The sequence below is a fragment of the Spermophilus citellus genome (assembly GCF_964194105.1).
Source record: "Spermophilus citellus genome assembly, chromosome: 3".
NCBI classification, from domain to species: Eukaryota; Metazoa; Chordata; class Mammalia; order Rodentia; family Sciuridae; genus Spermophilus; species Spermophilus citellus.
Window position 1 is genome coordinate 24,759,496 of NC_138184.1, and position 18,020 is coordinate 24,777,515.

General features: G+C 44.0%; 1 long non-coding RNA gene across 1 annotated transcript; it reads left to right on the top strand.

Annotated features, from left to right (window-relative positions):
- Window positions 1–3,271: 3,271 nt before the first annotated feature.
- LOC308644152 lies at window positions 3,272–9,595 on the top strand. The gene is made up of 4 exons (XR_014020911.1): window positions 3,272–3,436; window positions 3,949–4,027; window positions 5,182–5,250; window positions 9,247–9,595. It is a non-coding gene; the product is annotated as an uncharacterized lncRNA (long non-coding RNA).
- The last annotated feature ends 8,425 nt before the right edge of the window (window positions 9,596–18,020 follow it).

The window sequence follows — 18,020 nt, forward strand, 5'->3', positions numbered from 1 at the left end:
AGCTGAAGCCAAAGGAGTAATGAGCAGCATGGTAAAAGGAAGTTGGAGGGGTATGGGAGGTGGGGGGCAGGTATACCCCTGTAGGTCCTTGTGGGGCTTTTGTAGATGGGAAGACTTTGAAGGATGTTGAGCAAAGAAGTGACATGATCTGACAGGTTGCAAAAGATCCCTCTGGCTACTGAGTGGAGACATACTCCAAGGGAAGAAGAGGGGGGGCCAGGGAGCAGGCTACTGCAGTAATCCCTCTGAGAGATCATGGTGACTGAACCAGAGTGGGAGGAGACATCAAGCAGTGTTCTGCTCCTGGATGCATTTTGATAAGGGAGCTGGTAGAATTTGCTAAGAGACCAGATGTAGGTGTGAAAGAAGTCTAGTGACTATGTAACTGTAAACATGAAGTTAGCTTTTATCAGGATAGGGGAGAATGTGCAAGATTTTTATTGACTGGGAGCTGCTTATGTGGGTCAGGAGTTTCTGGGTGATAGAAATATGAGCTGTTTGGAAATTATAGCAGAGAGGGTCCCAGAAAGAAACATCTGGCATGCTTAAATTGAGAAATTTGAAGAGAGTTTAATAAAAGGAGAGTTTTTGTTTGTTTTGGGTACCAGGGATTGAATTCAGGGGGCACTCAACTGCTGAGTCACATCCCCAGGCCATTTTATATTTTTTATTTAGAGACAGGGTCTCACTGAATTGCTTAGTGCCTTGCTTTTGCCAAGGCTGGCTTTGAACTCATGATCGTCCTGCCTCAGCCTCCCCAGCAGCTAGGATTACAGGCATGTGCCACAGCGCCCAGCATAATAGAAGGAGTCTTTAATCTTTACAAAGCGTAGTAGAGTATAGAGGAGCAATTTGGAAGGCTGAGGCAAGAGTTCAAAGCCAGCCCAGGCAACTTTTCTCAAAATTTAAAAAAAAAAAAAAAATAGAGCTGGTGATGTAGCTCAGTAGTAGAGTGTCCCTGGGTTCAATCCCCAGTACTGAAAACACAAACAAAATGAGAAGCCATGAGGAGACTCTGAGATCCCAGGGCTACTAAGATGTGGGACTTAGACATCCATATTTCTGAAGAAGGGAGAAGAGGATGTTGCTGGAAACTTGAGGACCGAAAAATAGTTAAATGGAGAGGACAACATTCAAACTTGTGTGACCTCATCCAGGGAAGGGGATTATTAGTTTCTTTGATATATACATTTGGATGTGGCCCACTAATAGGAGCTGAGGCCTTTGGTGGAAGCCAGGTGGCTTGGGTAGAGGAATACATCCAGTCGACCACAATCCCACAGGCAGAACGTATATCCTGACCTCAGTCTCCTCCAAAGCCCAGGGAAGCCAAAGGCCAAGGAAGCCCATTGATGCAGCCAGTACAGGTCAGTTCCTAGCATGGAGCAAGCCAGGAAGTGTGGAGCATCAGTGGTGATATGCAGGGGCCAGCAGTGAAGAGGCCACACAAAGCCATGGGCCAAAGGAGGGATGTCTTAGGGAGTGAGTGCAGATAGACAAGGGGAGGAGGTCACTGCCCTGGGGACCTCCAATTAGAGATTGAGAGATAAAACAGAATCAGAAAAGGCTTCTTCAAAGGAGCAGTGAGACAGGAGAACAAAGAGAGCCACTCATGCCTGTAGCCAAGCAAGCTGTCCAGTAGAATGGAGGAAGAGAAGGGGGAGGGGGAGGGGAGAGAGAGAGGACTGGGATAACCACTTCAGGTAGGTCAAGTAGTCTGAAGGTTGTGGATGTGTGCATGTGCTCGTGAGTTTGCATGTGTGTGAGTTTGCATGTGTGTGTGGGGGGACAATAATGTACATAGAATATTTCTGAAAAGTGACAACAACAATTTATAGTGAGTGGTTCTAGCAGAGGGATCTAGGAGTGAACAGAAGGAGGGAGACCCAGCTGCTCATTTTCTTCCATTTCGGATGTATTTAATCAAATCCTTGTATGAATTTTTTCAAAGGAAGAAAATACGGTTTTAACCCCCACCCCCACCCCCGCACCCCTACTGGGGTATAAGTGGTACATGGCAATAGTATCAGCAACTCAGGAAGGATCACAGGCCAGCCTAGGCAACTTAGCAAAGTGCTATCTCAAAATAAAAAATAAAAAGGGCTGGGGATGTGGCTCAGTGGTGAAGCGCCCCTGGGTTCAATTCCCAGTGCTGTGAGGAAAAAAAAAAAAAAAGGTTCTGTCATAACAAGAGAGATACAATATTTTCTAAAAGAATTTTTATAGTTGTGGATGAGCAGAATGCCTTTATTTTATTTGTTTATTTTTATGTGGTGCTGAGGATCGAACCCAGTGCCTCATGCATGCTAGGCAAGAGCTCTGCCAGTGGCTACAGCTTAGCCCTGAGATATAATTTTTTGATGCTGGGGCTTGAACCCAGGACCTCATGCCCGTTAAGCATGTACTTTATCACTGAGCAATACTCCCCAGCCCCAAGAGCAGATCTGCAGTTTTCTCTAATCCGTTGGAAATCAGGCTTGGGATAACCCTGAGACTTAAGGAGCAGAGTTAATGGAGTCTGGGAGGTGCAGGCCTGAGAAGACAGTTGCTGTAAGGATGACCTCCCTGTGTCACTCCAGCCAAAGGCTTGAGGAGCAGTGACCTCAGAGGTCCAATTTAAACTATGTCCTGCTGTGTGCTGTAATCCCCTTCAATTACTCATAATCCCCTACTCCATTCAGCCCAAGACTTCAGGAAAGCTTAAGTCTTCTCATTGTAGTATCTTTTTGATAATTTTACATGGCATGCTTTTAGTATTCCTAATCTTGTATATCAAAAATGAATCCCCTACTGGGCACAGTGGCACACAACCAGGAGTTCCTGGGTGATAGAAATATGAGTTGTTTGGACATTATAGCAGAGAGGGTCCCAGAAAGAAACAGCTGGCATGCTTGAATTGAGAAATTGGAAACTTCAATAGTTTCGGAGGCTGAAGCAGTAGGATTGTGAGTTCAAAGCCAGCCTCAGCAAAAAGTGAGGCACTAAGCAACTCAGTCAGACCCTGTCTCTAAATAAATACAAAATAGAGCTGGGAATGTGGCTCAGTGGGCAAGTGCCCCTGAGTTCAATCCCTGATACCCCCCCCCCAAAAAAAAAAAAAAGAAAAAGAATTCTCTTCCTTAAAGAATTTATGAGTTTGGACGATATTATCGTGAAAGAGTGATTCATCATAATTCTCTTTCTGATAAAGTTGTACCTTGGACAAAGTATTTTTTCCCTACAGAGCACTCTAGAATCCTTTGAAATTTTTGTTGTTTGTTTTTTAGTTAAGAATCAGCTGCAATCTAGGCATGGTGGTGCATGTCTCTAATCCCATCTGTTTAAGAGGATCATAAATTCAAGGTCAGCTGGGCGTGGTGCCCATGACTGTAATCTCAGCTCAGGAGGCTGAAGCAAGAGGATCACGAGTTCAAAGCCAACCTCAGCAAAAAACAAGGTGCTAAGCAACTCAGTGAGACCCTGTCTCTAAATAAAATACAAAATAGGGCTGGGGAGGTGGCCTAGTGGTCAAGTGCCCCTGAGTTCAATCCCTGGTAACTGATCCCCTCTCCCCCCGAAAAAAAAAAGAAAAGAAAAAGAAAAAGGGCTGGTGATGTAGCTCAGTGGTAGATTGTCCCTAGTTTCAATCCCTGGTACTTTAAAAAGAAAGAAAGAAGGGAGTAGAGGAGAGAATCAGCTTGAAATTTGTGGAAATTGGGGAATGTGCACTAATTTTTATTCCCATTGCATGTCCAAAGGATGGGGACTCTGGTAAGGTCCCCAGGGGAATTAGCCTCTCAGGAGCCACAAGCCAACTTCAGGAGGCTCCTTACCAAGAGAAAGAAGGGTAGGATGTGGAAAGGAGACATGTAGGAGATAGCTTTAGGAAACTGTTCCCCTCCTGAAGCTGCCTTCTTAGGGTGGGTGGGGGACTCCCAATCTAACAGACTTGATATTTTTCTAACACAGGGGTTTCCCAAAAGGGAAGGACTAGAAGAGGAAAAGGAGCCATCAGCCCACCTCCCTTCTTGGAGCCCGACATGCTAAGGTCAGACTGGGCTCCACTTCCCTCTCCATCCCCCACTCCCAAGTCAATTTTCCAATATGACCTATGCTTCGAGTCTTCCTGCCTCAGTCCTGATAAAAGAGAAACTACAAGGGGATGGGGATATATCTCAGTTGGTAGAGTGTTTGCCTCACATGCACAAGGCCCTGGGTTCAATCCCCTGCACTGCCCCCACACCCTGGGTTCAATCCCCTGCACTGCCCCCCCCACACACACACACACAAAAGAAACTACAACCGAGCAGGGGGCTTGCTTCCAGAAAACTAGTTGTTAACTATTTACTAGCACACAACTGCCCCTATTCTGTTTCTGCCATCAACACACTCTGATTCAGGGAAGTCACTCAGTCGCTGAGCTTCAGTTTTCTGTCAGATGGAAATCTCATAATATCTACCTAATTGGATTGCTGGGAGGATTAAATATGATTATAATCCTGTAACATAATTAGCATAATGTTTGGTTATTAGTAAATAATTAATATACTTTAGTATGGTTCTAGTCATCTATTGCTGCATAACCAACCAACCTCAAATTTTAGGAGCTTAACACACATTTGATTTGCTCATGAATCTATAATTTGGTCATAACGTGGTGAAGATAACTCATAACCAGAGAGATACAAAAGCTGGAGTTTGGAACCATGTTAATTCATGCCTCTGGCAATTGATGCTGACTCTCAGCTGGGAATGCCAAGCATATACCTACACAGGCTTCTCTGGGTAGCCCCAGCTTCCTTTCAATATGGTGTCTGTTTTTCCTGGTTTTCCAGAAAAAAAGCTAGACGTTAGGTGTCTCACCATTTGTAATTTAGCCTTGGAAAACACACAGTATCACTTTCTATTTCTTAAAAGCAAGATTCTAAATCTAGGGAGGAGAATTAGATTCCTTCTTTTGATAAGAAGAGCAGGAAAGAATTTGTGGACATGTTTCTAAACCATCACAGCTATTATTAGTATCCTTGCTTTCAGTACACTCTAGCTTCTGTAAGTGAATTATCCCACTTCTTACTTCTGGGCTCCCTGTGGGAGGGTAGGGTCCATTGGATTTGTTAAGGTCCTTTCCCCCTTATCACTCTCCAGAGCCCTGCCAACTGCAGAACTCAGTGAATGTTATAGAAGTGAATTCTCTTCTTGCAGGAGCTGGCCCTGAAAATTTATGTTCCAATTTCCTTGGATGGCATCCCAGTTGGCCACATAAAAACTGAGGTGAGAGACCTGGGCAGGACACAGTCCAGGAGGGCAGGAGACTTTACCAGCAGAGCTGTGACTCCAACAGGTCCTACTCATCTTGGAGTGGGGGTGATTCTGATAGCAAGTTTATGGCTTAAAGAAACTCTCTCCAAAGGCTGCTTTGAAGTTGGAATGTCGTGATCACTGTCTGGGAGTCAGATCAGGGGTTCAGGATGTAACTTCTTTCTTTGGTCTTATTTCCTGTCAAATTGAGATAAGAAAAGCTTCATGGATTGTTCATTTGGAACAGATCACCCTATTCTCTAGAAAGCCAGGTTGGAAGCCAATTTCTTCTGGATTGTGACTGATAGGGATCACAGTCTCTCTAATAGGAAAAAAGAATAGAAAAATCCAAAGTGGAGCCAGGCACAGTGGCACAAGACTGTAATCCCTGCAGCTTGGGAGGCTGAGACAGAAGGATCACAAGTTCAAAGCCAACCTCAGAAAGGGCGAGGCACTAATCAACTCAGTGAAACCCTGTCTCTAAGTAAAATACAAAATAGGGCTGGGGATGTGGCTCAGTGGTCAAGTGCCCCTGAGTTTAATCCCTGGTACCAAAAAAAAAAAAAGAGGGCAAAGTGGAGAGAAATGCCTTGCCTACTATGGGAAATGAATCTATCTCACACCTTGAGATCCACAGAGCTGGGATCTAACTCCAGGGAGAAGTGTGTGTGTGTGTGTGTGTGATGTTTGGGTAGGGACTTCTTGGGGAAAGACCCAGGAAGGAATGCCCCAGAAAACTCTTCAGTAGGAGGAGTTGGGAGTAAGAGTTGGAGAGGTTCAGGGGAGTAAGGTATAGAGTGTTAGGCCCAGCCCTTCAACTGGCAGGAGGCTCCTTTCAGCCTTAGCTGTCCCTCTCTGTTTCCCCTCCTGCCCAACTTATGCCAACAGGTTCTTGTCCTTGCTCAGTGATCTCCCTAGTAAGTCTAAGATGGGTTGAGGCCCTGTGTGCCTGCCTGGGTGGAGAAATTAGGGTCAGTCCTTCCTTCCAAGGCAGGACTTTCCAAGGGCATCAGGACTTTGGCCTGTGCTAGTTCCATCACAGGGAATGTCAAAGGCCCTCTGGGCCTGTCTCCAACTATGGAGTAACCCTAGGCACACTGGGGCCTCTACTCTGAGCCACGGTCTGCTCACTTGTGCATAGCACAGTTGTCTTGAACCGTTTTTCCCAAAACGTGGCTCATGAATCCTATGGTCAGCAGGGATATTTAGGAGAAAAAAAAAAAAATGGGCTTGAGCTCATTTCCCCAGAAGCAGACCCCGAGATAAAGCTTTGAGTGAAAGTGTTTCACTTGGGAGGGTGAGCCAGGAAGCACTCCTGGAAAGAGAGGAAGGTAGATGGAGAAGGACACTAACATAGGGTATGCCAAGTAGATTCTATGGTGAGCAACTGTGACTCATCCCCCTGGGACCTCTGGGAGACTATCTTACCTATGGCAAGTTAAGGGCCTGTATTCAGGGCACTGCCAGCCTGTCCTGTGCACCTGCAGCCAGAAACCTCCAAGGGTGAGAGTCATCTGTGCTTGCAGTGAGAAGTCCTCAGCACGTGTGAGAATTGTGAGGACTAAGGGGATATGATCGAGGCACAGGCAGAAGTTGCTACAGGGACAAGGATTTTGTTCACTACTCTTCATACGTGAGAGATCAATGATAGTTTCCATAGAAATACTGTTACCTTTATGGTAATTATCATGGTCTTCAATGTGCACCTGGGCCACCAAAACTGAGTTGTCTGGTTCAGCTTAGCTTAGATCTAGTAAAGAGAATGCCACTAGGGCTGGGGATGTGGCTCAAGCGGTAGCGCGCTCGCCTGGTATGCGTGTGGCCCGGGTTCGATCCTCAGCACCACATACCAACAAAGATGTTGTGTCCGCCAAGAACTAAAAAAAAATAAATATTAAAAATTCTCTCTCTCTCTCTCTCTCTCTCTCTCTCTCTCTCTCTCTCTCTCCTCTCTCACTCTCTCTTAAAAAAAAAAAAAAGAGAATGCCACTAGTTGTAGACCAACTGGCTAAAATATTCCCACACCAGTTTCATATTATTGTCTATGTTTGTTTTGTTTTCATTTTATTATTAGTTATTACATGGTGGTATGACTCCAAGCCCTAAACATGGATCATCAATGCATAAAAATAGCATTGAAAAATAGTTATAGGGCTGGGGATATTGCTCAGTTGGTAGAGTGCTTGCCTCGCATGTACAAGGCCCTGGGTTCAAACCCTAGCACCACACACACACACAAAAAAATGAGTTATAAATATTGTAAAATAAAATGTGATTAAATATACTAGAGCCAATGAGCATGAAGAATGAGCTGAGTTAAACAAACAAAAAAGAAAAGAGAAGTGTGAATCAGAAAGAAAGTTATGTGACTCAATATCCAGAAATGGGATTTTTAAAAAATAGTTATTTTTTAGTTGTATTTTTTTTTAATTTGGTGCTGAGGATTGCACCCAAGGCCTTGCCTGTGCTAGGCAAGCACTCTACCGCTGAGAAATGGGATTCTGTTAGCTGATCTGCATTTCCTCCAGTCCCTGAGGCATTGTCTATTTGCACCATCTTTGCATCAAGCCCTGTAAGCTATTAGAAATTTGTTTTTCTAGCATAGGAGTAAAAGAGGCTCCAGCATGATAGTCATGCATTTTCTCAACAAAGAAAGAAAAGATAAAACCCCTAGAAGGATCATTAAAGTTGTCCAGCTTACAGTGAGGACCAACACAATTGCAAATCCAAATGGAGTCAGAGGCTACTAAGGAATATTTTGATCAGAAAAAAAAGCACAGCATGCTCTTGGCAAAATTACTTGATCAAACCCCACTTTCAGATGACGCATAAAATCAATGACACACAATGTGAAAGAGCGATTGTTGTCCCCAGCAAGTACTAGCAGACAATTGGCTTTATTGTTGAATAAAACCACTTGTGGCAAGTCTTGTTCGTTGTCCATCCAGAATTCATTCCTTTCCTTCTTTCTTAATAATAGATCCTTGATTTTGGTCCATGCACCAAAGTCTCCAGCTCAGGCAATCAATTATAAGTGATCCAAATCAATCATGACCAATCCACTTCCCACTTCCCCAGTCCGTTCCCTTCGTGCTACCGGAGACCACCACGAGACCCAGTTCTGGCCAATTAAATGTGATGGGATAGTTGGGTGCTGTGGTGCACACTTGTAATCCCAGCTAGCCAGGAGGGCTGAAGCAGAAGGATTTCAAGTTCACAAAGTCAGACTCTGCTATTTAGTGAGATTCTGTCTCAAAATACAAAATAAAAAGGGCTGGGGGGCTGGGGGCTCAAGCGGTAGCAAGCTTGCCAGGCATGCATGTGGCCCGGGTTCGATCCTCAGCACCACATACAAACAAAGATGTTGTGTCTGCTGAAAAACTAATAAATAAATAAATATTAAAATTCTCTCTCTCTCTTTCTCTCTCTCTCTCTCTCTCTCTTTAGAAAAAAAGAAGGGGGAGACTGGGGATGTAGCTCAGTGGTAGAGTGATCCTAGATTCAATACTTAGTACTGCCAAAAAACAAACAAACAAATAAACCACTGATGGAATATCTGCTGAGGATCCTTCTCTGAGAACTCTTGTTTTCTCAATAAATTAGTTGTACACACCGGCCCTCCTCTTCCCCTGTCTTCCCAACTTGAACACAGTCATGGTGCCTGGTGCTGGACAGCCATCTTGTAAATATGACATAACCAGAACAAAGCAAAGTAAAGGTTGAGAGAATTATTGAGCCACTGAATGCATGTGAGTGTCTGCCTGCTTGTTCACAGACCAGAAGTCAATCTCTCCTTCTGCTGAAAGCCATTGTAAATCAAGGTTTCTATTACTAGTAACTGAAAGCATCTCTGATGGGCGTACCACTGGCATGTGGAATATACGTTAGCGGTAAAAATCTTTTCAAAAGGCATGAGAGAAATGTGCTTGATGACTTTTTGTTCTGTTTATCCCTGAATTCCTTTGCAAGATTAGAGATGAGCTCTCGGGTCCAGTTGGCTTCAGCCATGAGGAACCCCAGCAGGAAATGGAGAAGGAAGAGAGTGAGATGAGGCACCTGATCGCCTGGTGACCTGCCTGCGAGTCCCCCATGGGTTGTGTGTATTCTTCAAGGGGCCATTGTTCCTCCAAAGGCAGCCTCTTCTACCAGTTTCCTCCCTTCTGATCATGTCCCCAGTTCTCTCCCCTCTTGCTTCAGATCAAATGGTAGAAACAACTCTGCTACTACTCACACAGGTTGTCACACTGTCCCCGTGGGGTGCTCCTACATCCACATGTGTGTAAATAAGCCTTCCCCAAATAAACCAGTTTTGAGTGCATCATTATCTTTTTGTATGCTGACCCATCAAGCTGCATCAATTCACAGATTCAAAACAAAACAAAACTTGCATCTGTGCATCAAACCACACCACCACTGTATTCACAAAGACCAGCTGTCAGGCAACAATCTGGCTCCTGATCTTGATATATATAGAAACAAATAGCAAGAAGAGTCAATGCTTTCCATTCATGGCCTCTCTGACTATTTTCAGATACTGTGTAGAGAAATGGACAAGTAAAAGACACTGTTGAATAAAGTATGCTGGCTGTTGAGGGAAAGATATTCATATGAGGTTTTGAAATAAGAGATGAGATACAGCATCCCTTCCTGGCACGGTGGCCCTTTGATGTGGGTGGCTGGCCCAAGCAGCAGCTCAGTTGCACACTCAGTCTCTTGATTACCCTGAACTTTCAGCTTCAGAGTGAGACTATCGCCATTTTTTTTTTTTAATGCTGAGGAAAAGACATCAAGATTTGGAAGACAGAATGGCGGTGCCAAAGCTTAGCCTTTGAGAATATAATTCTTTCCTTCCGTTTGAAGGTTTTCTTCTCTTGGCAGAGAAATCTATATAAAAGCACTACTAGAAAAATAAAAATATTCCATCAGACACAAATACAAACATGCATATCGAAGAAAACACAAAAATGCTTGTGGTAAAACAAAACAGAAGATGCAATGAAATAGGAAACACCGCAGAAGATGACAGAATTGCTGGGCGTGGTAGTGCACGCCTGTTATCCTAGCAGTTCGGGAAGCTGAGGCAGGAGGATCCCAAGTTCAAAGTCAGCTTCAACAACTTAGAGAGGCTCTAAGCCACTCAAGTAAGACTGGTGTCTCAAAATACAAAATAAAAAAGGGCTGGGGATGTGGCTCAGTGTTTAAGTGCCCCTGGGTTCAATTCCTGATACCAAAAAAAGAAAAAGAAAAATTAATGTGAATATATCACCTATATCAATAAATATAAATGGAATAAACCCACCCTTATAACAGAAAAAAGATACATTGAATAATAAAACAGTGTCCTATTGTATTTTTTTTTTGTTGAATTTTTAATATTTATTTTTTAGTTCTCGGCGGACACAACATCTTTGTTGGTATGTGGTGTTGAGGATCGAACCCGGGTCGCACGCACGCCAGGTGAGCGCGCTACCGCTTGAGCCACATCCCCAGCCCTCCTATTGTATGTTATATGTGATGCATCTTCACCAAAATAACTCAGAAAGACTAAAAATAAAATATGAACCAAAGTATATATACCAGAAAATACTGAGCTGAGACTTCAGTGTAACTATCAGCCAAGGTTAAATTAAAAATGTTAAAAAATGTTAAATGAGGCAAATGGAAGTTAAACAGAAAAAGGGGCATTATCCATGTTAGGAATCTAATTTCCAAAAATCTCTCTTCTCCAATAACCGTTTCAAAATAAAAAATAAGCTATGATAATTTAGAATAACTCTATACAGAAATGAAATCAGAATGAGCTGAAACATGAGAATAGGTATTAATCAACCCCATCAGCTCATAATATATCAAGAAAACAAAAGATAGGTAGGAATACAGAGAATCTAAGTAGTAATTAAATATCATTAATACTGAGATAAGAATCTCAAAATATTAGCAAACATAAATAAACACTATCTCAAAGGAATCATTCCTCGTATTTAAAGAAGTTCATCCTAATTGTACAATTAGGAACTCTCTAATAAAATTGATTATATTAACAGATATAAGGAGAACTACATAACATCTTCTCAACAGATGTGAAAAATAAATTTGACAAAAATCTCACGTATACTTTTAATTTTTTTTTTTTTTTTTTTTTTTTTTTTTTTTAGAAAAAGCTAAAAGGTGATTTATTGCTCTGCTAGCAAAGGAGAAACACAAGGGACTTCTGTCCCAAAGGCTATGATTCTGCCCATTAGCAGGAACTGGGGGTTTTAAAAGAGGTGATTCAGAGAAAATGAGATTAGGGAGGAGAGATCAGGAATGAGAGGATCAGGGAAAAGATCAGGGAGGAGAAAGGAAAAAGAAGATAGAGAAGATTAGGGAGGAAAAGATCAAGAAGGAGAAGGTTAGGAAAAAGATCAGAGAGGAGAAGGTCAGAGAGAAGAAGATTAGGAAAAAGAAAAACATGTAAGTTTTAAAGCCGCAAGGATATAGTCAAAGCATCAAGTGAACCTCTGTTACATCTCCCCACTGTCAGTTTCTAGCTTCCATTTCTATGGAAAGTGGGCAATGACCTCTCCAAGCTATTTCCTGTTGAAAGGGGGCGAAGTTGGGGGAAAGACCCAAGGTTCACATCCACTACTTGTTTAAAAACAAACAAAACAAGGCATGGTGGTATGCCTGTAATTTCAGCAATTTAGGAGGCTGAGGCAGGAGGATCTTAGCCTCATAATTTAGTGTGAGTCCCTGTCTCAAAATACAAACTAAAAAGGGCTACAGATATAGCTCAGTGGTAAAGAAGCCCTGCGTTCAATCCCCAGTACCAGAAACAAAGAAAAAAAAATAGGAATAGATTGATGTAGTTCCTCACCATAGTTTCATACATACGTATGCATGAACCAAAACCACCATCACACATAAGAGTGAAACCGAGAATTCATCCCCACTGAAGGCAAGTACTGGGTGATAGCAGCCACCAACATCACTATCATTTACTATGCCTCTGGCAGTTCAGACCAATGTAAACAAAAAAGAGAAATAAGAGGTGTAAATAGGGGAACAAGATGGGGCTGGGATTGTGGCTTAGCGATAGAGCACTTGCCTGGCATGTGTAAGGTCCTGGTTTCAATCCTCAGCATTGCATACAAATAAATAAATATCCATTGGCAACTAAAAAATTTCTTTTTTAAAATTTTAAAAAAGATATGGGAACAAGAAAGCAGAACTACACTTTCTAAAGCCAGGCATAGTGGTGCATGCCTGTAATTCCAGCAATTCAGGAGGCTGAGGCAGGAGGATTGCAAGTTTAAGCCCAGCCTCAGCAATTTAGGGAGGCCTAAGCAACTTAAAGAAACCCTATCTCAAAATAAAAAATAAAAAGGACTAGGGGTGTGGCTCAGTGGTAGAGTGCTTGCCTGGCATGCATGGGACCCAGCACTGCAAAAACAAAGAAACAAAGGCTCAGATTCACTTATCATAAGAGAAAAGATGCCAATTAAAACAGTAAGATTCCTGTTTCTCCTATCAGATTTTCAAAGATCAGTATATTTGATAACACCAAGTGTCACTGAAGATGTTGAGAAACAGTTTCCCCAGAGACAACGGTTAAGAGTGAAGTCAGTACAGTTTTAGGGAGGATGATTTGGCAATAGTTGTCCAAAATCTTTTACCCAGAATTCAACTTCTTGGATCTTTAATTCACATAACTACACTAAGTTTTCCAATTTAAAACCAGATGCAGTGGCAGACCTGAAGTCTCAGCTACTCAGTAGGCTGAGGTGGGAGGATCACTTAAGCTCAGGAATTTAAGACCAACTTGCAATACATAGTGATACCATCTCAAAACAAAACAAAACAAAAGCAAGCCGCCAATGACTTGGGATGTTGAGGCAAGAGGATCACGTTTAGAGGCCAGTCTGGGCAACCTAGTTGGAGCCTATCTCAAAATAAAATAAAGGGGTAGGGATGTAGCTCAGTGGTAGGATGCTTGCCTAGCATGTGCAAGGTCCTGGGTCCAATCCTCAGCCCAGCAAAACAAACACCACCACCCAAAAGCTGTTCAAGATATGTGCTTGAGCTGGATGGGCATGGTGGCACAGGCCTGTGGTCCCAGCAGCTGGGGAGCCTGAGACAGGATGATCACAAGTTCAAAGCCAGCCCCAGCAACTAGCAAGGTCCTAAGCAACTTAGCGAGACCCTGTCTCAAAATACAAAATACAAAATAGAAAATAAAAAGGGCTGGGGATGCAGCTCAGTGGCTAAGCACCCCTGGGTTCAATTCCTGGTACCAAGAAAAAAAAAATGTGCTTGAAGACAGCCTTCTTTCCTGGTTTCTGTTTTCTAGCGTCTTAGCTTAGTGGGCCTAAAAATTGATGCACAGGGGCTGGGGTTGTAGCTCAGTGGTAGAGTACTCGCCTCACATGAGTGAGGCTCTGGGTTCAATCCTCAGCACCACATAAAAATAAACAAATAAAAATTCATGCACATAAGAATCAAGTAGAGGGGCTGGGGAGATAACTTGCCTCTGCCTTGCATGCACAAGGCCTTGGGTGCAATCCTCAGCACCACACACACACACACAAAGAATCAAGTGGAGGACTTGTTAAATCACAGGTTGCTGGGCCTTCACTTCCAGAATTCCTGATTGAATAGAGCAAGAGGAACCAAGGAAAAACACTTTAACCATAAATTGTGTATGACATAAGATAAGGTTAAAAATTTGCATGTGGATATGTTGAAAAAGTGTTTTTTTGTTTGATCCCCCAGATCAAATTAAAACTTCAACCTCACCCAACAACCTCTTATGTTTAACATAAGAGCTAAAACTATAAAATCCTTAGGTGAAAAGTAACATGAAGTTCCTTGTACTTGAGAGCCATGGTGGAATAAATTCTTACTCATTTGTGGTAAAATACGAATATTTGGTCTCTGTGCCCAATTTCTGATAGAGTTCCTGAAAACCTGTGGAATTTCCTCAGTGATAGAAATATCTTGTAATTTATAAGGAGCCCCTTTTGATCACACCTGGGCTTGTGCTAATGAGGTGATTTAGGCTAGGTTTCCTAGATAATTTCAGGATGGGGCTGGTCACCAGAAGGACCAAAAGTGATTTAGAGCGAAGTCTTAACTCTACCCTCTCAGTAAGGGGTTGGAGATTAAGGTCTATAAAAATTCTCAAACAGCAAGATTTGATAAGCTTCTGGACTGGTGGACACATTCAGATCTCCATACCAGGAGTGTGGCACAACCCAACTCCACAGGGACAGAAACCCCTGTGCTCAGGACACTTCCAAATCTTGCCCTATGCACCTCTGCCTCTGAGGGATCCATTGTATTCTTTTCAACAAACTAGTTAGTAAAGCATTTTCTTAAGTTCTGAGAGCCCATTCTAGCAAATTACCAAATCTTAGGAGGAGATCACGGGAAACCCAGATTTATGTCTATGTCTGTCGGAGTAAGCCAGGAACTTGTGACTGGTGTCAGAAGCTGAGAGCTCTGCATACTTCTGAAAAGTTAGTGTCTGAGAAAGTGTCCAGAGAAACAGAGAACTGGTTGTTGGTGTGGGAAAACTCTCCAAACCAATAGTTTCATTTAGATGGAAAGAAATTCAAACAGTCGGACCTGATCTGCAGACTCTTCTGACCTGGAGGTAGACTTATGGATGGAAAGCACGGTTTCCTACTCATAATAATGGCACTAATATTGTCTCACACACACACACACACACACACACACACACACACACCACACACTCACTCCGCGACTCCTCCCCCACTTTTTTTTTTTTTTTTGTCTAGGTAAAACAGTAAAGTGAACAAATCTTAAACCTGACTTTTTACATGTACACCCATCTGACCACTACCTAGATCAATACATAGAACATCTCCAGCATCCCACAAGGCTCTCTTGGACCCCTTCCCCAGTTTTTAAACCTCACTATGTTTTCATTTGTTCCTATAAATACATGGAATTGTAATTACTATTCTTTCATGCCTGGTTTCTTCTATTCAATACGACTTTTTAAAGATTCATGCATGTTATTGTAGGAGGCAATACTTTGTTGTTTTTCATTGCTGAGTACCATAACATTATATGCTAAGTCACAATTTGTTTCTACTCACTTATTAGTGAACATTGGGGTTGTTTCCAGTTTTTATTACACATAAAATTGCTATAATATCCCTGTAAATGTCTTTTGGAACATATAAGCACCTTGCTTCTCTTGGCTATACAGTATATCAAGGAGTTTATTACAGGATCATAGAGTTACCTGTGCTTAACCTTAGTAAATGACTGCAAATTGTTTTCTAAGCCATTGTGTCAATTCACCTTCCCAACAAAAATGTCTGGCAGATCTGGTGAATTCTCCACCTTGCCATATTTGGTACTGTTAGTCCTTTCAAGTTTAACCTTACTAATAGGACTATATCATTAATTTTTAACTTCTTATAATTTTTATTTGACTTATGTTTTTATTTACCTAAAATGGGTGGTCCGTGGATGCTGAATGTTTGAGAAATGTGTAGGACTCTTCTAAGTATTCAGAAATTCCCTGAGGATGTGTGGGTGTGCTTTTGCCTATATATGTGCCCCAGTCACAAATGAATGCCGCAGACCCCACCCTCCTGGCCTCAAAACAGACCCTTCCTTTCCCCATGAACAGGAAGAGTTTAGTTGGGATCCCAGGGGAGATGTTTCCATCACCAGCAACATCTGGGGAACATCTGGTGAGCCTATCCCAGGACAGGGAGATGCTTTTATGGAGAAAACACATCACTTATTTGATTGTATTTTCCCTTAATCTCTTTTCTTCTTCCTGCTCCCCAATCTTAAATCCTCACTCCATTCTTTGCCAACTCCCTGCCCTGGTTTTCCCATTGCAAACCTAGGCAGCTGGAGAGACCCTCATTAACTCTAGTGCTCAATCCTGCCCGTTCCCTGATCAGCAAGCAGTCCCTTCCAGAAACTGAGTCAAGGAATGTTGCAGCTCTTGGGTTCTCTGGTTTAATGCTTCCATTTTACAGATTGGAAAGAGGTAGTCAGGGACAGAAACCAGACCAGAATGCCACTTCTAGGTATTTCAGACACTACTTTTCTGCAGGATGCTTGCACTGAGGATTGGAGGCAAGTAGGAAGGCAAGCAGTGGAAAGGATTCCTTGGGACCAGCAAATTCTGCAGCCTATAGCCAGGGAGAACACAGCTGAATATCTGGGCTGGGGGTGGGGGTAACTGCTCTGACAGCTGAGTCACCTTTAGCGAGTGACACTCAACTCTGTAGATATTAAACTCCTTCCTGAGCAGTCTCAGCCACACCATAGATTTCATACACCACTGTGTGTGTGTTGAGAATTCCTCAATTGCCATCTCCAGCCCTGTCCTCAAGAAGTCACTGGAAGCTTGATTCCAGCTGCCCAGACACCTCCCCCTAAGAAATGCATCTGGAAGGACAGGAGCTATGTCGGCCCCTAACCTGTTTTCCTCTTGTTCTCTCTGGAAAGTAAAGGACCATCGATAGGTCCTAGCCCTCTTTTTTTTTTACACACCAATGGAAGAAGTGGGGCCCTCACAATCATCTCCACTCCAGATGCCGTCCAGGAGGACAGAAGGTCACCCCCACCCCCACCTGGAGGAGGGTGGAATGGAATCCTGAGGGCTGGGCTAGTCGCTGACAGTATTCATCTAGGACAGTCAGAAGAACCCAGAATGCAGCGGGAGCAGAGCTGGAAGGGGGAGGGTCAGGCTCCCACGAAGGCTCCCTGGAGGAGGCAGTGCAAGCAGAGAGCCCTTAAAGGCGCTGGGATTCAGGTAAGCAGAGAGAGGGCCAAAAGGCAGTTCAGGTGATAAGGAGCTGCTGCAGCAAGGGTGTGAAGGTGGGAACCTCCAGGTGCTGGATAGTATCAGGACTGGTGATTGGGAAAAGGAGCAGGGAGTGGGCTCCTGGACCAGTAGTTGGTTGCTGGGCACACACATTTTCCTCTGCGCAAAGGTACTGGGGAGAGTTGGCCCTGAGTCAAGGGAGGTCCTGGCGGGAGCAGAAAAGGCAACAGGCCATTTTAAGTGGCCAAGGTCTGGCCCGGAAGAAACCAGCTTCTCTCCACTTTTTTAAAAGAGGGGGATGGGTGGGGGTGGGGAAGTTGGTTCTGAGAACCTCTAGTCCTGGACTCCAGCAGGGGTAGGGTCTCAGGCCCGGGGGCAGAGGTGAAAGTCGGGCCCTCGGATGATTTCCTGTACTCTCCCTCCCTACTCCTCTTACATCCCGGAGATGGGTTCATCTCCAATCAGTTTACTTTTCTGGCGGATCTGGGGGTGGGTGGTAGTGTGGGGGCAGAAGAGTTAACGCTTAGATTGGATTATAATAGACTGTCTCCGGTGGAGTGAGGGTAGAGGGCGTGTAGGAGGCCTCCCTTCTGCTGTCTTGTCCCAGGGTCTTGCGAAGTTTCGCGAGACTCCTGGCCTCAGTCTACCCTTCTGCAACGGTGCGGTGGGGTGAGGTGGGCATCTTTACGAGAGGGCTCTCCCAGCCAGGACGGTCGGCACCTTGAGGACCAGTGCAAGAGGGCGGCGCAGGCTCGGGGAGGGTTGGGCGGAGAGCTGCAAGGCGCCGCCGCGAGGTCAGAGTCCGCCGGGAGGCCCCACGGCCGCTGCGCCGGCTCCGGGCGGGGAGGAGCGGCGCCTCCGGGGCGGGGCCGCCGGGCGGTCTGGCGGGAGGCCGGGCGTGCGTCAGCGCAGTGAGCCCCGGAGTTTTCCACTGACGAGG